General features: G+C 47.3%; 1 protein-coding gene across 1 annotated transcript in view; it reads left to right on the top strand.

Moving 5' to 3' along the window:
* The first annotated feature begins 763 nt into the window (after positions 1–763).
* The window catches only part of ABCC9 (ATP binding cassette subfamily C member 9), a 199,141-nt gene continuing 177,338 nt past the window's right edge, over positions 764–22,566 (top strand). Inside the window, exon 1 of the mRNA XM_088454786.1 lies at positions 764–816. The gene's annotated coding sequence lies outside the window, so the exon portion shown is untranslated. The remainder of the gene's footprint in view (positions 817–22,566) is intronic.

Genomic DNA, 22,566 nt, shown 5'->3' on the forward strand with positions numbered 1-22,566 from the left:
TGTCTATCTTGGGGTGTTCTTAGTTTTTTTTTTTTTTTTTGCAGATTTGTCTTTTGGGGGGCTGTCCCAAGGTTTCTGAGTCGTTTCACCACGTTTGCACCCCAAAATAAAGATTTTGCACTTCTTTTCACCTGCTATTGATTGGAGAACCTTTTTTGAAAAATTCAATGCATCGAGTGTCCGCTTAGGCAAAATTTTCTCATAAAAACAGGCAAAAAAAGGCTTTTCGCCTCTAATTGAATATGGCCCTTTATCTCTCACTTTTTTATCTCTCTCCAAGATCTGATAACTCTCCCTTTCTATAAAAGAGGCTTTATACATCCAATATATGATATACTGTAAATGTACTTCTTTGTGTCATCTTGATGTGTTACAAGATGTGGAGACATAAAAAACAACGGTGTCACATTGTAAGCTTCTCATTCTGTGTATACTGTATCATATACTATTATTAAATAACTAAAATAGATCTTACATTAAGCAGCGTAGGAAGCTGGTATGTCACATGCACTATAGTAGTAATAAATGACTGTATATATTATATATATACTCTGTACTGCCAGTCTCCCTACATCTCTCTCACTGCTCAGACCTGTTCTTTATACTAGGTATCTCCCATCCCCCTGTACATGGCCGTTCTCAGGGACTCCTGTCAGACAGTATCACCCCCTGCACAAAATCCCTGGGTATTCCTAATACAATCCATATTATTATAGGATCCCTGGGTCTCCCCAGCACAATCCATATTACTATAGGATCCCTGGGTTTCTCCGACACCGTCATCTCATGCCTGGATCCAGCAGACTGAGCTTGTGGGTGAGTAGGGAGGGGGTCCCTGTGGTTGCTGCAGTGATACAGAGCTATGTATTATAGTATCACAGACCAGGAATAGACAGGAAGCCATCAGGCTGAATTCTCTACACTCGCTTTGTTGATTAAATATTCACAATGAAAGTGATGGGGACAGGGGGTGTTACTCAATCCAGGGCTGTATATTACATAGGGATGTAGCTGTATATTATATAGGAGTGCCTCTGTTTATTATATGGGGATGTCTCTGTATATTATATGGGGGAGTTGCTATATATTATATAGGGGTGCCTCTCTATATTATATTGCTGTATATCTGTATATTATATGGAGGTGACTCTGTATATTATGTTGAAGAGGTTTCTGTATCATATATCTCTATATTACGTGGGAGAGGTTTCTGAATTTTATATAGCGGTGTCTGTATATTACAGTATATGGGGATAACTCTGTATGTATATTATATAGGATGTACCTTAATATTTTATAGGGATGTCTCTGTATATTATATAGGGGTGTCTGTTTATTATATAGGGTGTCTGTTTTTTTATGGAGGACGCTTATATATTACATAGGAGTCTATCTATATTAAATGGGGGTGTCTGTATACTATATAGGGTTGTCTTTGTATATTATATAGTGGATGTAATAGTGTGCCGTAGTCAGGTATGCTTTCCTGGCACCACAGTGTAATAGCGTGCTGTACTCAGGTACGCTTTCCTGACACCTCAGTGTAATAGTGTGCTGTAGTTAGGTAAGTCTTCCTGCACCGCAGTGTAATAGTGTGCTATAGTCATGCTTTCCTGACACCTCAATGTAATAGTGTGCTGTAGTTAGGTACGCTTTCCTGGCACCTCCGTGTAATAGTGTGCTGTAGTCAGGTACACTTTCCTGGCACCGCAGTGTAATAGTGTGCTGTAGTCAGGTAAGCTTTCCTGGCACCTCAGTGTAATAGTGTGCTGTAGTCAGGTACGCTTTCCTGGCACCTCAGTGTAATAGTGTGCTGTAGTTAGGTACGCTTTCCTGGCACCTCAGTGTAATAGTGTGCTGTAATTAGGTACGCTTTCCTGGCACCTCAGTGTAATAGTGTGCTGTAGTCAGGTACACTTTCATGGCACCTCAGTGTAATAGTGTGCTGTAGTCGGGTACGCTTTCCTGGCACCTCAGTGTAATAGTGTGCTGTAGTCAGGTACGCTTTCCTGGCACAACAGTGTAATAGTGTGCTGCAGTCAGGTAAGTCTTCCTGCACCGCAGTGTAATAGTGTGCTGTAGTCGGGTACGCTTTCCTGGCACCTCAGTGTAATAGTGTGCTGTAGTCGGGTAAGCTTTCCTGACACCTCAGTGTAATAGTGTGCTGTAGTTAGGTACGCTTCCCTGGCACCTCAGTGTAATAGTGTGCTGTAGTCAGGTACGCTTTCCTGGCACCTCAGTGTAATAGTGTGCTGTAATTAGGTACTCTTTCCTGGCACCTCAGTGTAATAGTGTGCTGTATTCAGGTAAGCTTTCCTGGCACCTCAGTGTAAAAGTGTGCTGTAGTCAGGTACGCTTTCCTGGCACCTCAGTGTAATAGTGTGCTGTAGTCAGGTACGCTTTCCTGGCACCTCAGTGTAATAGTGTGCTGTAGTCAGGTACGCTTTCCTGGCACCACAGTGTAATAGTGTGCTGTAGTCGGGTACGCTTTCCTGACACCTCAGTGTAATAGTGTGCTGCAGTCAGGTAAGTCTTCCTGCACCGCAGTGTAATAGTGTGCTGTAGTCAGGTACGCTTTCCTGGTACCTCAGTGTAATAGTGTGCTGTAGTCAGGTACGCTTTCCTGGCACCTCAGTGTAATAGTGTACTGTAGTCAGGTATGCTTTCCTGGTACCTCAGTGTAATAGTGTGCTGTAGTCAGGTACGCTTTCCTGACACCTCAGTGTAATAGTGTGCTGTAGTCAGGTACGCTTTCCTGGCACTGCAGTGTAATAGTGTGCTGTAGTCAGGTACACTTTCCTGGCACCGCAGTGTAATAGTGTACTGTAGTCAGGTACACTATCCTGGCACCTCAGTGTAATAGTGTGCTGTAGTCAGGTACGCTTTCCTGGCACAGCAGTGTAATAGTGTGCTGTAGTCAGGAACACTTTCCTGGCACCTCAGTGTAATAGAGTGCTGTAGTCAGGTATGCTTTCCTGGCACCTCAGTGTAATATTGTGCTGTAGCCAGGTATGCTTTCCTGGCACCACAGTGTAACAGTGTGCTGTAGTTAGGTACGCTTTCCTGGCACAACAGTGTAACAGTGTGCTGTTGTTAGGTACGCTTTCATGGCACCGCAGTGTAATAGTGTGCTGTAGTCAGGTAGGCTTTCCTGGCACCTCAGTGTAATAGTGTGCTGTAGTTAGGTACGATTTCCTGGCACCTTAATGTAATAGTGTGCTGTACTCAGGTACGCTTTCCTGGCACCTCGGTGTAATAGTGTACTGTAGTCAGGTACGCTTTCCTGGCACCTCAGTGTAATAGTGTGCTGTAGTCGGGTATGCTTTCCTGGCACCTCAGTGTAACAGTGTGCTGTAGTCAGGCACGCTTTCCTGGCACCACAGTATAATAGTGTGCTGTAGTCAGGTATGCTTTCCTGGGACCTCAGTGTAATAGTGTGCTGTAGTCAGGTACGCTTTCCTGGCACCTCAGTGTAATAGTGTGCTGTAGTCAGGTACGCTTTCCTGGCACCTCAGTGTATTAGTGTGCTATAGTCATGCTTTCCTGGCACCTCAGTGTAATAGTGTGCTGTAGTTGAGAATGCTTTCTTGGCACCTCAATGTAATAGTGTGCTATAGTCATGCTTTCCTGGCACCTCAGTGTAATAGTGTGCTGTAGTCAGGTAAGCTTTCCTGGCACCTCAGTGTAATAGTGTGCTGTAGTCAGGTACGCTTTCCTGGCACCACAGTGTAATAGTGTGCTGTAGTCAGGTAAGCTTTCCTGGCACCTCAGTGTAATAGTGTGCTGTAGTCAGGTACGCTTTCCTGGCACCTCAGTGTAATACTGTGCTGTAGTTGAGAACGCTTTCTTGGCACCTCAGTGTAATAGTGTGCTGTAGTCAGGTACGCTTTCCTGGCACCTCATTATAATAGTGTGCTGTAGCCAGGTACGCTTTCCTGGCACCACAGTGTAATAGTGTGCTGTAGTCGGGTATGCTTTCCTGGCACCTCAGTGTAATAGTGTGCTGTAGTCAGGTATGCTTTCCAGGCACCTCAGTGTAATAGTGTGCTGTAGTCAGGTACGCTTTCCTGGCACCTCAGTGTAATAGTGTGCTGTAGTCAGGTACGCTTTCCTGGCACCTCAGTGTAATAGTGTGCTGTAGTCAGGTACGCTTTCCTGACACCTCAGTGTAATAGTGTGCTGTAGTCAGGTATGCTTTCCTGGCACCTCATTATAATAGTGTGCTGTAGTCAGGTACGCTTTCCTGACACCTCAGTGTAATAGTGTGCTGTAGTCAGGTACGCTTTCCTGGCACCTCAGTGTAATAGTGTGCTGTAGTCAGGTATGCTTTTCCTGGCACCTCAGTGTAATAGTGTGCTGTAGTCAGGTAAGCTATCCTGGCACCGCAGTGTAATAGTGTGCTGTAGTCAGGTACGCTTTCCTGGCACCTCAGTGTAATAGTGTGCTGTAGTCAGGTACGCTTTCCTGGCACCTCAGTGTAATAGTGTGCTGTAGTTGAGAACGCTTTCTTGGCACCTCAGTGTAATAGTGTGCTGTAGTCAGGTACACTATCCTGGCACCTCAGTGTAATAGTGTGCTGTAGTCAGGTACGCTTTCCTGGCACCTCAGTGTAATAGTGTGCTGTAGTCAGGTACACTTTCCTGGCACCTCAGTGTAATAGTGTGCTGTAGTCAGGTACGCTTTCCTGGCACCTCAGTGTAATAGTGTGCTATAGTCAGGTACGCTTTCCTGGCACCTCAGTGTAATAGTGTGCTGTAGTCAGGTACGCTTTCCTGACACCTCAGTGTAATAGTGTGCTGTAGTCAGGTATGCTTTCCTGGCACCTCATTATAATAGTGTGCTGTAGTCAGGTATGCTTTCCTGACACCTCAGTGTAATAGTGTGCTGTAGTCAGGTACGCTTTCCTGGCACCTCAGTGTAATAGTGTGCTGTAGTCAGGTACGCTTTCCTGGCACCTCAGTGTAATAGTGTGCTGTAGTCAGGTACGCTTTCCTGACACCTCAGTGTAATAGTGTGCTGTAGTCAGGTATGGTTTCCTGGCACCTCATTATAATAGTGTGCTATAGTCATGCTTTCCTGGCACCTCAGTGTAATAGTGTGCTGTAGTCAGGTAAGCTTTCCTGGCACCTCAGTGTAATAGTGTGCTGTAGTCAGGTACGCTTTCCTGGCACCACAGTGTAATAGTGTGCTGTAGTCAGGTAAGCTTTCCTGGCACCTCAGTGTAATAGTGTGCTGTAGTCAGGTACGCTTTCCTGGCACCTCAGTGCAATAGTGTGCTGTAGTTGAGAACGCTTTCTTGGCACCTCAGTGTAATAGTGTGCTGTAGTCAGGTACGCTTTCCTGGCACCTCATTATAATAGTGTGCTGTAGTCAGGTACGCTTTCCTGGCACCACAGTGTAATAGTGTGCTGTAGTCGGGTATGCTTTCCTGGCACCTCAGTGTAATAGTGTGCTGTAGTCAGGTATGCTTTCCTGGCACCTAAGTGTAATAGTGTGCTGTAGTCAGGTACGCTTTCCTGGCACCTCAGTGTAATAGTGTGCTGAAGTCAGGTACGCTTTCCTGGCACCTCAGTGTAATAGTGTGTTGTAGTCAGGTACGCTTTCCTGACACCTCAGTGTAATAGTGTGCTGTAGTCAGGTATGCTTTCCTGGCACCTCATTATAATAGTGTGCTGTAGTCAGGTACGCTTTCCTGACACCTCAGTGTAATAGTGTGCTGTAGTCAGGTACGCTTTCCTGGCACCTCAGTGTAATAGTGTGCTGTAGTCAGGTATGCTTTTCCTGGCACCTCAGTGTAATAGTGTGCTGTAGTCATGTAAGCTTTCCTGGCACCGCAGTGTAATAGTGTGCTGTAGTCAGGTACGCTTTCCTGGCACCTCAGTGTAATAGTGTGCTGTAGTCAGGTACGCTTTCCTGGCACCTCAGTGTAATAGTGTGCTGCAGTTGAGAACGCTTTCTTGGCACCTCAGTGTAATAGTGTGCTGTAGTCAGGTACGCTTTCCTGGCACCTCATTATAATAGTGTGCTGTAGTCAGGTACGCTTTCCAGGCACCACAGTGTAATAGTGTGCTGTAGTCAGGTATGCTTTCCTGGCACCTCAGTGTAATAGTGTGCTGTAGTCAGGTACACTTTCCTGGCACCTCAGTGTAATAGAGTGCTGTAGTCAGGTACGCTTTCCTGGCACCTCAGTGTAATAGTGTGCTGTAGTCAAGTACGCTTTCCTGGCACCTCAGTGTAATAGTGTGCTGTAGTCAGGTACGCTTTCCTGACACCTCAGTGTAATAGTGTGCTGTAGTCAGGTATGCTTTCCTGGCACCTCATTATAATAGTGTGCTGTAGTCAGGTACGCTTTCCAGGCACTGCAACGTAATAGTGTGCTGTAGTCAGGTAACCTTTCCTGCACTGCAGTGTAATAGTGTGCTGTAGTCAGGTACGCTTTCCTGGCACCTCAGTGTAATAGTGTGCTGTAGTCAGGTACGCTTTCCTGGCACCTCATTATAATAGTGTGCTGTAGTCAGGTACGCTTTCCTGGCACCACAGTGTAATAGAGTGCTGTAGTCAGGTACGCTTTCCTGGCACCTCAGTGTAATAGTGTGCTGTAGTCAGGTACGCTTTCCTGGCACCTCATTATAATAGTGTGCTGTAGTCAGGTACACTTTCCTGGCACCTCAGTGTAATAGAGTGCTGTAGTCAGGTACGCTTTCCTGGCACCTCAGTGTAATAGTGTGCTGTAGTCAAGTACGCTTTCCTGGCACCTCAGTGTAATAGTGTGCTGTAGTCAGGTACGCTTTCCTGACACCTCAGTGTAATAGTGTGCTGTAGTCAGGTATGCTTTCCTGGCACCTCATTATAATAGTGTGCTGTAGTCAGGTACGCTTTCCTGACACCTCAGTGTAATAGTGTGCTGTAGTCAGGTACGCTTTCCTGGCACCTCAGTGTAATAGTGTGCTGTAGTCAGGTATGCTTTTCCTGGCACCTCAGTGTAATAGTGTGCTGTAGTCAGGTACGCTTTCCTGCCCCACAGTGTAATAGTGTGCTGTAGTCAGGTACACTTTCCTGGCACCGCAGTGTAATAGTGTGCTGTAGTCAGGTATGCTTTCCTGGCACCTCAGTGTAATAGTGTGCTGTAGTCAGGTACGCTTTCCTGGCACCTCATTATAATAGTGTGCTGTAGTTAGGTACGCTTTCCTGGCACCGCTGTGTAATAGTGTGCTCTAGTCAGGTACGCTTTTCCAGGCATCTCAGTGTAGTAGTGTGCTGTAGTCAGGTACTCTTTTCCTGGCATCTCAGTGTAATAGTGTGCTGTAGTCAGGTATGCTTTCCTGGCACTGCAGTGTAATAGTGTGCCGTAGTCAGGTACACTTTCCTGGCACCGCAGTGTAATAGTGTGCTGTAGTTCGGTACACTTTCCTGGCACCGCAGTGTAATAGTGTGCTGTAGTTGAGAACGCTTTCTTTGCACCTCAGTGTAATAGTGTGCTGTAGTCAGGTACACTTTCCTGACACCTCAGTGTAATAGTGTGGTGTAGTCAGGTACGCTTTCCTGGCACCTCAGTGTAATAGTGTGCTGTAGTCAGGTACGCTTTCCTGGCACCTCAGTGTAATAGTGTGCTGTAGTCAGGTACGCTTTCCTGACACCTCAGTGTAATAGTGTGCTGTAGTCAGGTATGCTTTCCTGGCACCTCATTATAATAGTGTGCTGTAGTCAGGTACGCTTTCCTGACACCTCAGTGTAATAGTGTGCTGTAGTCAGGTACGCTTTCCTGGCACCTCAGTGTAATAGTGTGCTGTAGTCAGGTACGCTTTTCCTGGCACCTCAGTGTAATAGTGTGCTGTAGTCAGGTATGCTTTCCTGGCACCTCAATGTAATAGTGTGCTGTAGTCAGGTACGCTTTGCTGGCACCTCAGTGTAATAGTGTGCTGTAGTCAGGTACACTTTCCTGGCACCGCAGTGTAATAGTGTGCTGTAGTCAGGTACACTTTCCTGGCACCGCAGTGTAATAGTGTGCTGTAGTCAGGTATGCTTTCCTGGCACCTCAGTGTAATAGTGTGCTGTAGTAAGGTACGCTTTCCTGGCACCTCATTATAATAGTGTGCTGTAGTTAGGTACGCTTTCCTGGCACCGCAGTGTAATAGTGTGCTGTAGTCAGGTACGCTTTTCCTGGCATCTCAGTGTAATAGTGTGCTGTAGTCAGGTACCCTTTCCTGGCACCTCTGTGTAATAGTGTGCTGTAGTCAGGTACTCTTTTCCTGGCATCTCAGTGTAATAGTGTGCTGTTGTCAGGTACGCTTTCCTGGCACCTCAATGTAATAGTGTGCTGTAGTCAGGTACGCTTTCCTGGCACCTCATTATAATAGTGTGCTGTAGTCAGGTACGCTTTCCTGGCACCTCATTATAATAGTGTGCTGTAGTTAGGTACGCTTTCCTGGCACCGCAGTGTAATAGTGTGCTGTAGTCAGGTACACTTTCCTGGCACCGCAGTGTAATAGTGTGCCGTAGTCAGGTACCCTTTCCTGGCACCGCAGTGTAATAGTGTGCTGTAGTTCGGTACACTTTCCTGGCACCGCAGTGTAATAGTGTGCTGTAGTCAGGTATGCTTTCCTGGCACCTCAGTGTAATAGTGTGTTGTAGTCAGGTACACTTTCCTGGCACCTCAGTGTAATAGTGTGCTGTAGTCAGGTAACCTTTCCTGCACTGCAGTGTAATAGTGTGCTGCAGTCAGGTACGCTTTCCTGGCACCACAGTATAATAGTGTGCTGTAGTCAGTTAAGCTTTCCTGCATTGCAGTGTAATAGTGTGCTGTAGTCAGGTATGCTTTCCTGGCACCACAGTATAATAGTGTGCTGTAGTCAGGTACGCTTTCCAGGCACCGCAACGTAATAGTGTGCTGTAGTCAGGTACGCTTTCCTGCACTGCAGTGTAATAGTGTGCTGTAGTCAGGTATGCTTTCCTGGCACCTCAGTGTAATAGTGTGCTGTAGTCAGGTACGCTTTCCTTCCCCACAGTGTAATAGTGTGCTGTAGTCAGGTACGCTTTCCTGGCACCACAGTATAATAGTGTGCTGTAGTCAGGTAAGCTTTCCTGCACTGCAGTATAATAGTGTGCTGTAGTCAGGTACGCTTTCCTGGCACCTCAGTGTAACAGTGTGCTGTAGTCAGGTACACTTTCCTGGCACCTCAGTGTAATAGTGTGCTGTAGTCAGGTACGCTTTCCTGGCACCTCAGTGTAATAGTGTGCTGTAGTCAGGTACGCTTTCCTGGCACCTCAGTGTAATAGTGTGCTGTAGTCAGGTACGCTTTCTTGACACCTCAGTGTAATAGTGTGCTGTAGTCAGGTATGCTTTCCTGGCACCTCATTATAATAGTGTGCTGTAGTCAGGTACGCTTTCCTGACACCTCAGTGTAATAGTGTGCTGTAGTCAGGTACGCTTTCCTGGCACCTCATTATAATAGTGTGCTGTAGTCAGGTACGCTTTCCTGGCACCACAGTGTAATAGTGTGCTGTAGTCGGGTATGCTTTCCTGGCACCTCAGTGTAATAGTGTGCTGTAGTCAGGTACACTTTCCTGGCACCTCAGTGTAATAGTGTGCTGTAGTCAGGTACGCTTTCCTGGCACCTCAGTGTAATTTTGTGCTGTAGTCAGGTACGCTTTCCTGGCACCTCAGTGTAATAGTGTGCTGTAGTCAGGTACGCTTTCCTGACACCTCAGTGTAATAGTGTGCTGTAGTCAGGTATGCTTTCCTGGCACCTCAATGTAATAGTGTGCTGTAGTCAGGTACGCTTTTCTGGCACCGCAGTGTAATAGTGTGCTGTAGTCAGGTAGACTTTCCTGGCACCTCAGTGTAATAGTGTGCTGTAGTCAGGTACGCTTTCCTGGCACCTCCGTGTAATAGTGTGCTGTAGTCAGGTACGCTTTCCTGACACCTCACTGTAATAGTGTGCTGTAGTCAGGTATGGTTTCCTGGCATCTCATTATAATAGTGTGCTATTGTCATGCTTTCCTGGCACCTCAGTGTAATAGTGTGCTGTAGTCAGGTAAGCTTTCCTGGCACCTCAGTGTAATAGTGTGCTGTAGTCAGGTACGCTTTCCTGGCACCACAGTGTAATAGTGTGCTGTAGTCAGGTAAGCTTTCCTGGCACCTCAGTGTAATAGTGTGCTGTAGTTGAGAACGCTTTCTTTGCACCTCAGTGTAATAGTGTGCTGTAGTCAGGTACGCTTTCCTGGCACCTCATTATAATAGTGTGCTGTAGTCAGGTACGCTTTCCTGGCACCACAGTGTAATAGTGTGCTGTAGTCGGGTATGCTTTCCTGGCACCTCAGTGTAATAGTGTGCTGTAGTCAGGTACACTTTCCTGGCACCTCAGTGTAATAGTGTGCTGTAGTCAGGTACGCTTTCCTGGCACCTCAGTGTAATAGTGTGCTGTAGTCAGGTACGCTTTCCTGGCACCTCAGTGTAATAGTGTGCTGTAGTCAGGTACGCTTTCCTGACACCTCAGTGTAATAGTGTGCTGTAGTCAGGTATGCTTTCCTGGCACCTCATTATAATAGTGTGCTGTAGTCAGGTACGCTTTCCTGACACCTCAGTGTAATAGTGTGCTGTAGTCAGGTATGCTTTCCTGGCACCTCAGTGTAATAGTGTGCTGTAGTCAGGTACGCTTTTCCTGGCACCTCAGTGTAATAGTGTGCTGTAGTCAGGTATGCTTTCCTGGCACCTCAATGTAATAGTGTGCTGTAGTCAGGTACGCTTTGCTGGCACCTCAGTGTAATAGTGTGCTGTAGTCAGGTACACTTTCCTGGCACCTCAGTGTAATAGTGTGCTGTAGTCAGGTATGCTTTCCTGGCACCTCAGTGTAATAGTGTGCTGTAGTCAGGTACGCTTTCCTGGCACCTCAGTATAATAGTGTGCTGTAGTTAGGTACGCTTTCCTGGCACCGCAGTGTAATAGTGTGCTGTAGTCAGGTACACTTTTCCTGGCATCTCAGTGTAGTAGTGTGCTGTAGTCAGGTACTCTTTTCCTGGCATCTCAGTGTAATAGTGTGCTGTAGTCAGGTATGCTTTCCTGGCACTGCAGTGTAATAGTGTGCCGTAGTCAGGTACACTTTCCTGGCACCGCAGTGTAATAGTGTGCTGTAGTTAGGTACACTTTCCTGGCACCGCAGTGTAATAGTGTGCTGTAGTCAGGTATGCTTTCCTGGCACCTCAGTGTAATAGTGTGTTGTAGTCAGGTACACTTTCCTGGCACCTCAGTGTAATAGTGTGCTGTAGTCAGGTACGCTTTCCTGCACTGCAGTGTAATAGTGTGCTGCAGTCAGGTACGCTTTCCTGGCACCACAGTATAATAGTGTGCTGTAGTCAGTTAAGCTTTCCTGCACTGCAGTGTAATAGTGTGCTGTAGTCAGGTACGCTTTCCTGGCACCACAGTATAATAGTGTGCTGTAGTCAGGTACGCTTTCCAGGCACCGCAACGTAATAGTGTGCTGTAGTCAGGTAAGCTTTCCTGCACTGCAGTGTAATAGTGTGCTGTAGTCAGGTATGCTTTCCTGGCACCTCAGTGTAATAGTGTGCTGTAGTCAGGTACGCTTTCCTGCCCCACAGTGTAATAGTGTGCTCTAGTCAGGTACGCTTTCCAGGCACCACAGTGTAATAGTGTGCTGTAGTCAGGTAAGCTTTCCTGCACTGCAGTATAATAGTGTGCTGTAGTCAGGTACGCTTTCCTGGCACCTCAGTGTAACAGTGTGCTGTAGTCAGGTACGCTTTCCTGCCCCACAGTGTAATAGTGTGCTGTAGTCAGGTACGCTTTCCTGGCACCTCAGTGTAATAGTGTGCTGTAGTCAGGTACGCTTTCCTGGCACCTCATTATAATAGTGTGCTGTAGTCAGGTACGCTTTCCTGGCACCACAGTGTAATAGTGTGCTGTAGTCGGGTATGCTTTCCTAGCACCTCAGTGTAATAGTGTGCTGTATTCAGGTACGCTTTCCTGGCACCTCAGTGTAATAGTGTGCTGTAGTCAGGTACGCTTTCCTGGCACTTCAGTGTAATAGTGTGCTGTAGTCAGGTACGCTTTCCTGACACCTCAGTGTAATAGTGTGCTGTAGTCAGGTATGCTTTCCTGGCACCTCATTATAATAGTGTGCTGTAGTCAGGTACGCTTTCCTGACACCTCAGTGTAATAGTGTGCTGTAGTCAGGTACGCTTTCCTGGCACCTCAGTGTAATAGTGTGCTGTAGTCAGGTATGCTTTTCCTGGAACCTCAGTGTAATAGTGTGCTGTAGTCAGGTAAGCTTTCCTGGCACCGCAGTGTAATAGTGTGCTGTAGTCAGGTACGCTTTCCTGGCACCTCAGTGTAATAGTGTGCTGTAGTCAGGTACACTTTCCTGGCACCTCAGTGTAATAGTGTGCTGTAGTTGAGAACGCTGTCTTGGCACCTCAGTGTAATAGTGTGCTGTAGTCAGGTACGCTTTCCTGGCTCCTCATTATAATAGTGTGCTGTAGTCAGGTACGCTTTCCTGGCACCACAGTGTAATAGTGTGCTGTAGTCGGGTATGCTTTCCTGGCACCTCAGTGTAATAGTGTGCTGTAGTCAGGTACACTTTCCTGGCACCTCAGTGTAATAGTGTGCTGTAGTCAGGTACGCTTTCCTGGCACCTCAGTGTAATAGTGTGCTGTAGTCAGGTACGCTTTCCTGGCACCTCAGTGTAATAGTGTGCTGTAGTCAGGTACGCTTTCCTGACACCTCAGTGTAATAGTGTGCTGTAGTCAGGTATGCTTTCCTGGCACCTCATTATAATAGTGTGCTGTAGTCAGCTACGCTTTCCTGCCATCTCAGTGTAATAGTGTGCTGTAGTCAGGTACGCTTTCCTGGCACCTCAGTGTAATAGTGTGCTGTAGTCAGGTACGCTTTTCCTGGCACCTCAGTGTAATAGTGTGCTGCAGTCAGGTATGCTTTCCTGGCACCTCCATGTAATAGTGTGCTGTAGTCAGGTACGCTTTGCTGGCACCTCAGTGTAATAGTGTGCTGTAGTCAGGTACACTTTCCTGGCACCGCAGTGTAATAGTGTGCTGTAGTCAGGCACACTTTCCTGGCACCGCAGTGTAATAGTGTGCTGTAGTCAGGTATGCTTTCCTGGCACCTCAGTGTAATAGTGTGCTGTAGTAAGGTACGCTTTCCTGGCACCTCATTATAATAGTGTGCTGTAGTTAGGTACGCTTTCCTGGCACCGCAGTGTAATAGTGTGCTGTAGTCAGGTACGCTTTTTCTGGCATCTCAATGTAATAGTGTGCTGTAGTCAGGTACGCTTTCCTGGCACCTCTGTGTAATAGTGTGCTGTAGTCAGGTACTCTTTTCCTGGCATCTCAGTGTAATAGTGTGCTGTTGTCAGGTACGCTTTCCTGGCACCTCAATGTAATAGTGTGCTGTAGTCAGGTACGCTTTCCTGGAACCTCAGTGTACTAGTGTGCTGTAATTAGGTACGCTTTCCTGGCACCTCAGTGTAATAGTGTGCTGTAGTCAGGTAAGCTTTCCTGGCACCGCAGTGTAATAGTGTGCTGTAGTCAGGTACACTTTCCTGGCACTGCAGTGTAATAGTGTGCTGTAGTCAGGTACACTTTCCTGGCACCGCAGTGTAATAGTGTGCTGTAGTCAGGTATGCTTTCCTGGCACCTCAGTGTAATAGTGTGCTTTAGTCAGGTACGCTTTCCTGGCACCTCATTATAATAGTGTGCTGTAGTTAGGTACGCTTTCCTGGCACCGCAGTGTAATAGTGTGCTGTAGTCAGGTACGCTTTTCCTGGCATCTCAGTGTAGTAGTGTGCTGTAGTCAGGTACTCTTTTCCTGGCATCTCAGTGTAATAGTGTGCTGTAGTCAGGTATGCTTTCCTGGCACTGCAGTGTAATAGTGTGCCGTAGTCAGGTACACTTTCCTGGCACCGCAGTGTAATAGTGTGCTGTAGTTAGGTACTCTTTCCTGGCACCGCAGTGTAATAGTGTGCTGTAGTCAGGTATGCTTTCCTGGCACCTCAGTGTAATAGTGTGTTGTAGTCAGGTACACTTTCCTTGCACCTCAGTGTAATAGTGTGCTGTAGTCAGGTAAGCTTTCCTGCACTGCAGTGTAATAGTGTGCTGCAGTCAGGTACACTTTCCTGGCACCACAGTATAATAGTGTGCTGTAGTCAGGTACACTTTCCTGGCACCTCAGTGTAATAGTGTGCTGTAGTCAGGTACACTTTCCTGGTACCTCAGTGTAATAGTGTGCTGTAGTTGAGAATGCTGTCTTGGCACCTCAGTGTAATAGTGTGCTGTAGTCAGGTACGCTTTCCTGGCTCCTCATTATAATAGTGTGCTGTAGTCAGGTACGCTTTCCTGGCACCACAGTGTAATAGTGTGCTGTAGTCGGGTATGCTTTCCTGGCACCTCAGTGTAATAGTGTGCTGTAGTCAGGTACACTTTCCTGGCACCTCAGTGTAATAGTGTGCTGTAGTCAGGTACGCTTTCCTGGCACCTCAGTGTAATAGTGTGCTGTAGTCAGGTACGCTTTCCTGGCACCTCAGTGCAATAGTGTGCTGTAGTCAGGTACGCTTTCCTGACACCTCAGTGTAATAGTGTGCTGTAGTCAGGTATGCTTTCCTGGCACCTCATTATAATAGTGTGCTGTAGTCAGCTACGCTTTCCTGACACCTCAGTGTAATAGTGTGCTGTAGTCAGGTACACTTTCCTGGCACCTCAGTGTAATAGTGTGCTGTAGTCAGGTACGCTTTTCCTGGCACCTCAGTGTAATAGTGTGCTGCAGTCAGGTATGCTTTCCTGGCACCTCAATGTAATAGTGTGCTGTAGTCAGGTACGCTTTGCTGGCACCTCAGTGTAATAGTGTGCTGTAGTCAGGTACACTTTCCTGGCACCGCAGTGTAATAGTGTGCTGTAGTCAGGTACACTTTCCTGGCACCGCAGTGTAATAGTGTGCTGTAGTCAGGTATGCTTTCCTGGCACCTCAGTGTAATAGTGTGCTGTAGTCAGGTAAGCTTTCCTGCACTGCAGTATAATAGTGTGCTGTAGTCAGGTACGCTTTCCTGGCACCTCAGTGTAACAGTGTGCTGTAGTCAGGTACGCTTTCCTGCCCCACAGTGTAATAGTGTGCTGTAGTCAGGTACACTTTCCTGGCACCTCAGTGTAATAGTGTGCTGTAGTCAGGTACGCTTTCCTGGCACCTCATTATAATAGTGTGCTGTAGTCAGGTACGCTTTCCTGGCATCACAGTGTAATAGTGTGCTGTAGTCGGGTATGCTTTCCTAGCACCTCAGTGTAATAGTGTGCTGTAGTCAGGTATGCTTTCCTGGCACCTCAGTGTAATAGTGTGCTGTAGTAAGGTACGCTTTCCTGGCACCTCAGTGTAATAGTGTGCTGTAGTCAGGTACGCTTTCCTCACACCTCAGTGTAATAGTGTGCTGTAGTCAGGTATGCTTTCCTGGCACCTCAATGTAATAGTGTGCTGTAGTCAGGTACGCTTTTCTGGCACCGCAGTGTAATAGTGTGCTGTAGTCAGGTACACTTTCCTGGCACCTCAGTGTAATAGTGTGCTGTAGTCAGGTACGCTTTCTTGGCACCTCAGTGTAATAGTGTGCTGTAGTCAGGTACGCTTTCCTGACACCTCACTGTAATAGTGTGCTGTAGTCAGGTATGGTTTCCTGGCACCTCATTATAATAGTGTGCTATAGTCATGCTTTCCTGGCACCTCAGTGTAATAGTGTGCTGTAGTCAGGTACGTTTTCCTGGCACCTCAGTGTAATAGTGTGCTGTAGTCAGGTACGCTTTCCTGACACCTCAGTGTAATAGTGTGCTGTAGTCAGGTATGCTTTCCTGGCACCTCATTATAATAGTGTGCTGTAGTCAGGTACGCTTTCCTGACACCTCAGTGTAATAGTGTGCTGTAGTCAGGTACGCTTTCCTGGCACCTCAGTGTAATAGTGTGCTGTAGTCAGGTATGCTTTTCCTGGCACCTCAGTGTAATAGTGTGCTGTAGTCAGGTAAGCTTTCCTGGCACCGCAGTGTAATAGTGTGCTGTTGTCAGGTACGCTTTCCTGGCACCTCAGTGTAATAGTGTGCTGTAGTTGAGAACGCTTTCTTGGCACCTCAGTGTAATAGTGTGCTGTTGTCAGGTACGCTTTCCTGGCACCTCATTATAATAGTGTGCTGTAGTCAGGTACGCTTTCCTGGCACCACAGTGTAATAGTGTGCTGTAGTCGGGTATGCTTTCCTGGCACCTCAGTGTAATAGTGTGCTGTAGTCAGGTACACTTTCCTGGCACCTCAGTGTAATAGTGTGCTGTAGTCAGGTACGCTTTCCTGGCACCTCAGTGTAATAGTGTGCTGTAGTCAGGTACGCTTTCCTGGCACCTCAGTGTAATAGTGTGCTGTAGTCAGGTACGCTTTCCTGACACCTCAGTGTAATAGTGTGCTGTAGTCAGGTATGCTTTCCTGGCACCTCATTATAATAGTGTGCTGTAGTCAGGTATGCTTTCCTGACACCTCAGTGTAATAGTGTGCTGTAGTCAGGTACGCTTTCCTGGCACCTCAGTGTAATAGTGTGCTGTAGTCAGGTACGCTTTTCCTGGCACCTCAGTGTAATAGTGTGCTGTAGTCAGGTATGCTTTCCTGGCACCTCAATGTAATAGTGTGCTGTAGTCAGGTACGCTTTGCTGGCACCTCAGTGTAATAGTGTGCTGTAGTCAGGTACACTTTCCTGGCACCGCAGTGTAATAGTGTGCTGTAGTCAGGTACACTTTCCTGGCACCGCAGTGTAATAGTGTGCTGTAGTCAGGTATGCTTTTCTGGCACCTCAGTGTAATAGTGTGCTGTAGTAAGGTACGCTTTCCTGGCACCTCATTATAATAGTGTGCTGTAGTTAGGTACGCTTTCCTGGCACCGCAGTGTAATAGTGTGCTGTAGTCAGGTACGCTTTTCCTGGCATCTCAGTGTAATAGTGTGCTGTAGTCAGGTACGCTTTCCTGGCACCTCTGTGTCATAGTGTGCTGTAGTCAGGTACTCTTTTCCTGGCATCTCAGTGTAATAGTGTGCTGTTGTCAGGTACGCTTTCCTGGCACCTCAATGTAATAGTGTGCTGTAGTCAGGTACGCTTTCCTGGAACCTCAGTGTACTAGTGTGCTGTAATTAGGTACGCTTTCCTGGCACCTCAGTGTAATAGTGTGCTGTAGTCAGGTAAGCTTTCCTGGCACCGCAGTGTAATAGTGTGCTGTAGTCAGGTACACTTTCCTGGCACTGCAGTGTAATAGTGTGCTGTAGTCAGGTACACTTTCCTGGCACCGCAGTGTAATAGTGTGCTGTAGTCAGGTATGCTTTCCTGGCACCTCAGTGTAATAGTGTGCTGTAGTCAGGTACGCTTTCCTGGCACCTCAGTATAATAGTGTGCTGTAGTTAGGTACGCTTTCCTGGCACCGCAGTGTAATAGTGTGCTGTAGTCAGGTACACTTTTCCTGGCATCTCAGTGTAATAGTGTGCTGTAGTCAGGTATGCTTTCCTGGCACTGCAGTGTAATAGTGTGCCGTAGTCAGGTACACTTTCCTGGCACCGCAGTGTAATAGTGTGCTGTAGTTAGGTACACTTTCCTGGCACCGCAGTGTAATAGTGTGCTGTAGTCAGGTATGCTTTCCTGGCACCTCAGTGTAATAGTGTGTTGTAGTCAGGTACACTTTCCTGGCACCTCAGTGTAATAGTGTGCTGTAGTCAGGTACGCTTTCCTGCACTGCAGTGTAATAGTGTGCTGCAGTCAGGTACGCTTTCATGGCACCACAGTATAATAGTGTGCTGTAGTCAGTTAAGCTTTCCTGCACTGCAGTGTAATAGTGTGCTGTAGTCAGGTACGCTTTCCTGGCACCACAGTATAATAGTGTGCTGTAGTCAGGTACGCTTTCCAGGCACCGCAACGTAATAGTGTGCTGTAGTCAGGTAAGCTTTCCTGCACTGCAGTGTAATAGTGTGCTGTAGTCAGGTATGCTTTCCTGGCACCTCAGTGTAATAGTGTGCTGTAGTCAGGTACGCTTTCCTGCCCCACAGTGTAATAGTGTGCTCTAGTCAGGTATGCTTTCCAGGCACCACAGTGTAATAGTGTGCTGTAGTCAGGTAAGCTTTCCTGCACTGCAGTATAATAGTGTGCTGTAGTCAGGTACGCTTTCCTGGCACCTCAGTGTAACAGTGTGCTGTAGTCAGGTACGCTTTCCTGCCCCACAGTGTAATAGTGTGCTGTAGTCAGGTACGCTTTCCTGGCACCTCAGTGTAATAGTGTGCTGTAGTCAGGTACGCTTTCCTGGCACCTCATTATAATAGTGTGCTGTAGTCAGGTACGCTTTCCTGGCACCACAGTGTAATAGTGTGCTGTAGTCGGGTATGCTTTCCTAGCACCTCAGTGTAATAGTGTGCTGTAGTGAGGTACGCTTTCCTGGCACCTCAGTGTAATAGTGTGCTGTAGTCAGGTACGCTTTCCTGGCACCTCAGTGTAATAGTGTGCTGTAGTCAGGTACGCTTTCCTGACACCTCAGTGTAATAGTGTGCTGTAGTCAGGTACGCTTTCCTGGCACCTCAGTGTAATAGTGTGCTGTAGTCAGGTATGCTTTTCCTGGAACCTCAGTGTAATAGTGTGCTGTAGTCAGGTAAGCTTTCCTGGCACTGCAGTGTAATAGTGTGCTGTAGTCAGGTACGCTTTCCTGGCACCTCAGTGTAATAGTGTGCTGTAGTCAGGTACACTTTCCTGGCACCTCAGTGTAATAGTGTGCTGTAGTTGAGAACGCTGTCTTGGCACCTCAGTGTAATAGTGTGCTGTAGTCAGGTACGCTTTCCTGGCTCCTCATTATAATAGTGTGCTGTAGTCAGGTACGCTTTCCTGGCACCACAGTGTAATAGTGTGCTGTAGTCGGGTATGCTTTCCTGGCACCTCAGTGTAATAGTGTGCTGTAGTCAGGTACACTTTCCTGGCACCTCAGTGTAATAGTGTGCTGTAGTCAGGTACGCTTTCCTGGCACCTCAGTGTAATAGTGTGCTGTAGTCAGGTACGCTTTCCTGGCACCTCAGTGTAATAGTGTGCTGTAGTCAGGTATGCTTTCCTGACACCTCAGTGTAATAGTGTGCTGTAGTCAGGTATGCTTTCCTGGCACCTCATTATAATAGTGTGCTGTAGTCAGCTACGCTTTCCTGACACCTCAGTGTAATAGTGTGCTGTAGTCAGGTACGCTTTCCTGGCACCTCAGTGTAATAGTGTGCTGTAGTCAGGTACGCTTTTCCTGGCACCTCAGTGTAATAGTGTGCTGCAGTCAGGTATGCTTTCCTGGCACCTCAATGTAATAGTGTGCTGTAGTCAGGTACGCTTTGCTGGCACCTCAGTGTAATAGTGTGCTGTAGTCAGGTACACTTTCCTGGCACCGCAGTGTAATAGTGTGCTGTAGTCAGGTACACTTTCCTGGCACCGCAGTGTAATAGTGTGCTGTAGTCAGGTATGCTTTCCTGGCACCTCAGTGTAATAGTGTGCTGTAGTAAGGTACGCTTTCCTGGCACCTCATTATAATAGTGTGCTGTAGTTAGGTACGCTTTCCTGGCACCGCAGTGTAATAGTGTGCTGTAGTCAGGTACGCTTTTCCTGGCATCTCAGTGTAATAGTGTGCTGTAGTCAGGTACGCTTTCCTGGCACCTCTGTGTAATAGTGTGCTGTAGTCAGGTACTCTTTTCCTGGTATCTCAGTGTAATAGTGTGCTGTTGTCAGGTACGCTATCCTGGCACCTCAATGTAATAGTGTGCTGTAGTCAGGTACGCTTTCCTGGAACCTCAGTGTACTAGTGTGCTGTAATTAGGTACGCTTTCCTGGCACCTCAGTGTAATAGTGTGCTGTAGTCAGGTAAGCTTTCCTGGCACCGCAGTGTAATAGTGTGCTGTAGTCAGGTACACTTTCCTGGCACTGCAGTGTAATAGTGTGCTGTAGTCAGGTACACTTTCCTGGCACCGCAGTGTAATAGTGTGCTGTAGTCAGGTACGCTTTCCTGGCACCTCAGTGTAATAGTGTGCTGTAGTCAGGTACGCTTTCCTGCCCCACAGTGTAATAGTGTGCTGTAGTCAGGTACGCTTTCCTGGCACCACAGTGTAATAGTGTGCTGTAGTCGGGTATGCTTTCCTAGCACCTCAGTGTAATAGTGTGCTGTAGTCAGGTACGCTTTCCTGGCACCTCAGTGTAATAGTGTGCTGTAGTCAGGTACGCTTTCCTGGCACCTCAGTGTAATAGTGTGCTGTAGTCAGGTATGCTTTTCCTGGAACCTCAGTGTAATAGTGTGCTGTAGTCAGGTAAGCTTTCCTGGCACCGCAGTGTAATAGTGTGCTGTAGTCAGGTACGCTTTCCTGGCACCTCAGTGTAATAGTGTGCTGTAGTCAGGTACACTTTCCTGGCACCTCAGTGTAATAGTGTGCTGTAGTTGAGAACGCTGTCTTGGCACCTCAGTGTAATAGTGTGCTGTAGTCAGGTACGCTTTCCTGGCTCCTCATTATAATAGTGTGCTGTAGTCAGGTACGCTTTCCTGGCACCACAGTGTAATAGTGTGCTGTAGTCAGGTACTCTTTTCCTGGCATCTCAGTGTAATAGTGTGCTGTAGTCAGGTATGCTTTCCTGGCACTGCAGTGTAATAGTGTGCCGTAGTCAGGTACACTTTCCTGGCACCGCAGTGTAATAGTGTGCTGTAGTTAGGTACTCTTTCCTGGCACCGCAGTGTAATAGTGTGCTGTAGTCAGGTATGCTTTCCTGGCACCTCAGTGTAATAGTGTGTTGTAGTCAGGTACACTTTCCTGGCACCTCAGTGTAATAGTGTGCTGTAGTCAGGTAAGCTTTCCTGCACTGCAGTGTAATAGTGTGCTGCAGTCAGGTACACTTTCCTGGCACCTCAGTGTAATAGTGTGCTGTAGTCCGGTACGCTTTCCTGCCCCACACAGTAATAGTGTGCTGTAGTCAGGTACACTTTCCTGGCACCTCAGTGTAATAGTGTGCTGTAGTCAGGTACGCTTTCCTGGCACCTCATTATAATAGTGTGCTGTACTCAGGTACGCTTTTCTGGCACCACAGTGTAATAGTGTGCTGTAGTCGGGTATGCTTTCCTGGCATCTCAGTGTAATAGTGTGCTGTAGTCAGGTACGCTTTCCTGGCACCTCAGTGTAATAGTGTGCTGTAGTCAGGTACGCTTTCCTGGCACCTCAGTGTAATAGTGTGCTGTAGTCAGGTACGCTTTCCTGACACCTCAGTGTAATAGTGTGCTGTAGTCAGGTACGCTTTCCTGGCACCTCAGTGTAATAGTGTGCTGTAGTTGAGAACGCTTTCTTGGCACCTCAGTGTAATAGTGTGCTGTAGTCAGGTACGCTTTCCTGGCACCTCATTATAATAGTGTGCTGTAGTCAGGTACGCTTTCCTGGCACCACAGTGTAATAGTGTGCTGTAGTCGGGTATGCTTTCCTGGCACCTCAGTGTAATAGTGTGCTGTAGTCAGGTACACTTTCCTGGCACCTCAGTGTAATAGTGTGCTGTAGTCAGGTACGCTTTCCTGGCACCTCAGTGTAATAGTATGCTGTAGTCAGGTACGCTTTGCTGGCACCTCAGTGTAATAGTGTGCTGTAGTCAGGTATGCTTTCCTGACACCTCAGTGTAATAGTGTGCTGTAGTCAGGTATGCTTTCCTGGCACCTCATTATAATAGTGTGCTGTAGTCAGGTACGCTTTCCTGACACCTCAGTGTAATAGTGTGCTGTAGTCAGGTACGCTTTCCTGGCACCTCAGTGTAATAGTGTGCTGTAGTAAGGTACGCTTTTCCTGGCACCTCAGTGTAATAGTGTGCTGTAGTCAGGTATGCTTTCCTGGCACCTCAATGTAATAGTGTGCTGTAGTCAGGTACGCTTTTCTGGCACTGCAGTGTAATAGTGTGCTGTAGTCAGGTACACTTTCCTGGCACCGCAGTGTAATAGTGTGCTGTAGTCAGGTACACTTTCCTGGCACCGCAGTGTAATAGTGTGCTGTAGTCAGGTATGCTTTCCTGGCACCTCAGTGTAATAGTGTGCTGTAGTCAGGTACGCTTTCCTGGCACCGCAGTGTAATAGTGTGCTGTAGTCAGGTATGCTTTCCTGGCACCTCAGTGTAATAGTGTGCTGTAGTAAGGTACGCTTTCCTGGCACCTCATTATAATAGTGTGCTGTAGTTAGGTACGCTTTCCTGGCACCGCAGTGTAATAGTGTGCTGTAGTCAGGTACGCTTTTCCTGGCATCTCAGTGTAATAGTGTGCTGTAGTCAGGTACGCTTTCCTGGCACCTCTGTGTAATAGTGTGCTGTAGTCAGGTACTCTTTTCCTGGCATCTCAGTGTAATAGTGTGCTGTTGTCAGGTACGCTATCCTGGCACCTCAATGTAATAGTGTGCTGTAGTCAGGTACGCTTTCCTGGAACCTCAGTGTACTAGTGTGCTGTAATTAGGTACGCTTTCCTGGCACCTCAGTGTAATAGTGTGCTGTAGTCAGGTAAGCTTTCCTGGCACCGCAGTGTAATAGTGTG

Source organism: Taudactylus pleione, unplaced genomic scaffold (genome assembly GCF_031769625.1).
Source record: "Taudactylus pleione unplaced genomic scaffold, aTauple2 ptg000632l, whole genome shotgun sequence".
In the NCBI taxonomy this organism is placed as follows: Eukaryota; Metazoa; Chordata; class Amphibia; order Anura; family Myobatrachidae; genus Taudactylus; species Taudactylus pleione.